General features: G+C 39.7%; 1 protein-coding gene across 5 annotated transcripts in view; it reads left to right on the top strand.

The window, feature by feature from the left end:
• The window catches only part of LOC102291233 (glutamate receptor 3), a 92,257-nt gene that overhangs the window by 54,333 nt on the left and 31,922 nt on the right, over positions 1 to 6,002 (top strand). The window lies entirely within an intron of this gene.

Below are 6,002 nucleotides of genomic sequence, written 5' to 3'. Positions count from 1 at the left end.
TAAGTTGCCTAATAATTATGCACAGTAATAGTCACCTGCACACACAGATATCCCCCTAAAATAGCTAAAACTAAAAACAAACTAAAAACCACTTCCAAAACCATTCAGCTTTGATATTAATGAGTTTTTTGGGTTCATTGAGAACATGGTTGTTGTTCAATAATAAAATTATTCCTCAAAAATACAACTTTCCTAATAATTCTGCACTCTCTGTATATGATAAGTTAAAAAAAATTGAATGTTATTTAGAAGAGCTTTACTGACCTTATGCAACTCTTCATGAAGCCCAGGGTGTCCCTCTTGATTCACCAAGCTGCTGTGCTACTGTTCTTGCAATTAGCTGCTATCAATACTTTTGCTAATGGGTATTTAATGTAATAATAGATTTCAGTACCAATTAGTGTCCAAGAATCCATTCTTTTGAGAACTCTGCTCAGTACCAGTGTTAGGGTCGTTAATCAACAAATATAATTATTACACACACAGTTTTCTTAAAAGTAACACTGATTACATTACTTTCTTATTACTCCATAAAATGTCGTAAAGGGCGCTGTCTCATAATTACCAGTTAACAGTATAATCTTTAGTCCTACACACCAACACAAATCCCTGACCTAATGAGACCGCACATGGGGTCCTTCTTTTAGTATTTATGTTTGAACAGAGCCAACAAATGAAAACCAGTCGAAAAGAGACTTCAAAGCGATCGCCACAGTAATTCTACTTTAGAAACATGAACAGGTAAAAATGGAGGCTACAAACCTGACTGCTCATCACTGCCTGTGTTACCTGTTGAAGATCAGACTTTGACTGCTGGGCTGGGGTCGGCAAAAACTCAACTTTAACATCACTCTGGGTTCTTGGCTAGCTTTGCGTTAGCATGCTGTCCGTGCAGATGCTTGCAAAGAGCCAAACTAATGTTAGCAGTATGAAGCTTGAAAAAACCAAACAAATATTGTTTTAAGAAATGTCTTAAGCGTCGATTCTGGTGACAACAGACTAACAAAAAAACCAAGCAACAAAGATCTGACATTAGCGTAGAGTAAAACACCTTTAGGCATATCACATCAGCATCTTGAGCACCATGAGCTGCAGCCTTTCAGTCTATGAATTTTAAATGTTAGCTAATGTCAACTCAGCAGCCAAAGGGGAGACTGAAAACACACATCTTAGCTTTCACTGTATGAGACTTACTAGGACTGACATTTAGTATTATAAGTCATAGCACAGCGATGGAGCCATTATCACTCAAAGTGAGTTGCAGTGAAAGTATTAATATTCATAGACTGTTGTTTCTTTAAACATACCTGTTTCTGACCTTGGCTTTAGAGTAAAAATATAGATTACTTCAAAATATATGTAAGCACAAATCACACATGACACAACTCACAAATAACACCAATGATTTCATATCATTGGTGTTAAATGTCCTTTTGATGGAGCATTGACCCTTGCAAGAAAGCTGTGCCGACTGAACCTCTTCCTGGACATTCCTTACTAAAACACTGATCTGTAACAATTACAGCAAATAGATTAGTAGACAGATGGAAAATTATCTTCCGTTCTAATAGTGATTGATTGTTAAATCAAACAAAATTGTTTGTCTTTGTATTCTTTCTAGTGGAATATCTTTGAGGTAAAACGAGTTGAACAAAACAAGATATTCAATTACTTTTTTTCACTAATCTTAAAAATTAAAATTTAAAGAATAATCAGCCAACTGTTAAACTGTGAAGACTCAGTAAAGATTAATTTTATGAAGCCCTATGAGTTTAATGGTGCTTTGGATTCTGGGTTTCCATAGTTCAGAGAGAGGCTAAAAACTATTGCATCATTATTTGCTTGTCTTTCATATGCCTCGCAGTGAATGGTATGATATTTACAAACTCTGGGGAGCCTATCATTTTCCTCCTGCCTCTTCGTGTGTTGTGTGGCAAACTCTGCACTGGAAAGGTCAAATTTGGAGGAAGATGTTTATTAGAAATGTGTAGGTGTAGTTTTGCATTTAGGGCTCTCTGTCTGGGAGGTCTGAAGCAGGCAGAGACTGGATGAGGGTAAAGTCAAGGTCACCCTAGTTGTCAGGCTTTAAAGAAAACTGCAGTCTGCAAAATGCAGGCTTTCTTTCAGCTGCAGAACAAATGGCTGTGGGACCAGCTAGTGGATCGATGTGGAAGGGGTAAAGTGTACTAAAAAGAGGAATTACTGAAGGGGGAGACACACCAAGCACACTTCTCTTCAGTGTCACTGGGACATGGAATAATTGGCTAGTGGGCTTGTATGGACAGTACATCCTCTAAAGATAATAATCAAAAACCCAAAGAATATTATAAACCCCACAGTTTTAAAATATTTCAAGGTGTCTATTAAAGATCAAATTAATAAAACCGTTCATAAAATGATAGCAGTTTAACCATAGCAGCTAAAAATAATGGTAAACAACAGTTGAAAATATTTTGAGGAGCCAAATGTGACAATAAATATCACCATATTATTTTCAGCACAGATCTACATAAAAAGTGTAGGCAGGTGAAAGAGCTAGCCCTGATTAAAGTTGAGCAGCAAATCATCTACCAACACCTCTAAAACTCACTAATTAATACACTGTAACCTATTTGTTAAAACTATCTGCAGAATTTGGTAGGTGGATTTAGTTAAATTAATTCTTTTTTACATGTATATATTTAAATCAATTGTTAACTCTTTCACCTGCCTACACTTTTTATGTAAATCTGTGCTGAAAACGATAAAGTGATATTTAGTTTCACATTTGGCTCCTCAAAATAATTTTTACCATTATGTTTATCTTAGATGCTATAATTTTATGAACCATTTTATTTATCTTTAATAGAAACCTTTGAATATTCTGAAATGGTATTTGGCTTTTTATTGATCTTTACATGACATACTATCCATAGATACACAATGTTTTAGGAGACGAAGCAAATTTTTAGGAGAGGACAGAACAGGGAGAAAAGTTTGAATTGGACCAAAAATCAGTGGCAACAAGTCTTATAGAGTGAAAAATCTACATTTAATTTTTTTTTGTTTCAAAACACTAATAAGTTCACCAATATATATAGAGGATCTCTGGAGATAAACAGTGAGTTTCTACAGCCATACGTAAACACAGTGGAGGTACTGTCATGGTTTGGGGGTTTATTTCAGCCAATGATGTTAGAGATCTTGTTAAATTGATAAAAAGCATTTAACCTGAAAAGGATTTTGGAATACCATCTGGAAAGCATCAAATTTTCTTCATTTTTCAGCAGGACAATGATTCCAAACACAGCGCTAACTTAGTAAAAGCATACATGGATTGAATACTGAAGGCTACTTAAAGAAATTACAAGAAAGGTTTCTTAGGAGAGAGCTGGCTGAAAAATAAAGGTAGTTGTAGACTAACAAATATAATGAACTATTGCTCTATCAACAAATTAGAAACCACTGCTGTCTCTTTAGATTTAGAGAAAGCATTTAACCAGTGTGGTGTGGGGTTGGTCTGTGCCCCTTTGGCAGACTCGCTGTGTAAGATGGGTTGGCCCACACTGGGAATTCTGGTCTGTGCCTTGGCGGCTCGTGGGTGCCCGCAGGCCCATAGGGTGGGGTGGGGTGCCCAGGTGAGGGAGCAACTGTAGTTGTAATTGAATAGATGGCTGTTATTATGGCTCAGCGTGCAGATCAGCCCCAAGACTTTGGACTGATATCCACACTCCAAAGTATAAAAAGCCTTCTCTTCAAGTAACGGTGTCATTATTGAGAACCCATAACAACATAAAGAAACAAGACAGAGGGTTGTGGGTCACGTAGGTCTCAGTGGGTAGACCCCATCATGTGCCTCTGCTGGCTGGTGACTGCTCCTTGTTTTTAATGTCACTGTAGTCATCAAGGGAGGTGTTCACCCTCTCCACCACTCTCCACTGGATGCTGCTACCCCCCAGAGCGTGTGGTTGGATAAGCTGACATGGTCATTAACCCACTCCCTTGGTGATTTGGGGTGGCTTGGATCTCTTCCATGTCGGGGAAGCAGGGGGTGGTCTCTGCCAGGTACTGAGCGGTTCTGGGAGACCTGAGAGTGTGGCCTTACATCTTCAGTACTCTTGGGGGCTGCAAATGGCCTGATTGAGGCTTCCCACCCTCATTTTCAAGTATATTTCGTAACAAAGACACATTCTCGCTTTCTTTCTCTCTCTGTCACACACACACACACACCAAAAGAAGATTGCTGATGTATGTACCTGTGCATTTTCACACACAGTGGCAGTTGGCGAAACATTGTGCATTTCTATTTGTACTTTCACTGAGCTGAAGTATTGTGTGTATAAATTCTGCAATATCAAAAGGACTTTTAAAAAGAACGTTTAATTTAACAACGAAATCTGTCCGTGTCACCTGGAGCAGCTGAGGGTGTTGCTGTCTGCCTAGTTAAAGAGGTTGAGGGGAAAGGTTTGTGTACTCTGGCTGGAGGTTCTGTGTGTCTCTGTCATCAATGTCTCGCTGTGCTCCATCCCAAGGTTGCCTCTTGTAGCCGTTGCCAGACTGGCTGCGAGCTCTAGGTTGCAGGCAGGTGGTGAGGTCTTTCTTTGCCCAGTTCCTGAGCAGGTGTGATGAGGCTTATGGCCAGAGTCAAGGTTAGCACACAGTGAAGGAAAGTGGAGCCACTTGGTTTGTCCAGCGAAAATGCAGCAGTGCAAAGAGTCCAAATTGGCTCGTGAAGAATTATCCTGATCTGTCTCGCTGTGATTTCACTGCAGTAAAAGTGTTGCAGAGAGCTATTTTCATGAAGCTTTGTGTCACTTAATCATTAGAAGGAGATTGATGGATTCTAACAGTCGTCTCTGGCTATTTCTGCATCATAATCAGCTCACTTCCCCTTTGTTTCTATTTCACTTTTCTTTGGTTTGTTCTTGTCTGTCTGACATTCAGCAGTGGTGGAAGTTTAAAGCCTTAATGATGGGGAGGCTGTCAGACCCACCCAAGCAGCTTGATGGCATGAGTGAAAGGCTTTGTGAGTTTGTGAAAAACACTAAAGATGTCGCTTCCCTTCGTGGGCAACCTTCAAATGTCCACAAGGAGACGAGTGGTCTGTTTGATTTTTGAGTATGCTCAGTCCAAGCGAGGGAGGTTGTTCAATCATTTCCTACTGCTAACGCTACCGCTACATAGGTCATGCACATAGGTTAGTTAAAATGATGCTATAATTATACTTAAAGCAGGAGAAACTGTTTCCCTTTTTTTTTTCCCAAAGACATTTTTTTGTGCCAAAATGCGTAGATGCAAGAGTGCTTTGCATCACTCTCTCCTGCTCTGTGGGAATGTCATAAACGACCCACTGTAACAAATATCCAACGTCCCCAGCCGAACACGCATGCACAAACAGATGATAAACTGACAGTTTGCTTTTGCAACGGAGCCAGAACATGTGCAAACATGCTGATTTTGCTGTAAACTTGTGTTGCTCTGTTTGTAGAGCGCAGATGAAAACGGAGACATGGTTGACAGGTTTTCTGCATGGCAGCCACTCAGAAGTCCATCCGCATAAGACTGCAAACTCATAAATAACAGACCTCACGAGGTCCGACTGAAAAAACCTGTCCAGCATGTAATGCACAGACAAGCCAGAGCTGTTTAGAGTTTCAGTATTGGATTTATCTGCAGGGCCAGAGCAAAAAAGAAAAAAAAGATGAAGAAAATCTAGAATAAAAGACAGCATATGGTTAGTACCACAGTGATGGAATGGCTTAGAACACCACTTACTATTTTCAGACAAACTGTGTGGGTTGAAACATGCTGTTATGCTCCAAAGGTGTGATATTTTCAAAGCAGGAAGAGATCTACATCTTACTCTCTCGCTACAAATTCTTTTGAAACATCTTTCTACCTTCTGTCCAGCAGCTACCGAGGACTCACGTCCCAGCGCCGTGAATGACTTAAAAGCGATCAAGGATGTTCCACGTTGCTGCTGTTTCTCTCTCATTATCAGTTCCTCTTTAATGAACCCCCCC

Source organism: Haplochromis burtoni, unplaced genomic scaffold, assembly GCF_018398535.1.
Source record: "Haplochromis burtoni strain Fernald_Lab_line unplaced genomic scaffold, NCSU_Asbu1 Contig_10, whole genome shotgun sequence".
NCBI classification, from domain to species: domain Eukaryota; kingdom Metazoa; phylum Chordata; class Actinopteri; order Cichliformes; family Cichlidae; genus Haplochromis; species Haplochromis burtoni.
The sequence above is the reverse complement of the archived record's forward strand: the minus strand, read 5'-3'. Positions and strand labels throughout refer to the sequence as shown.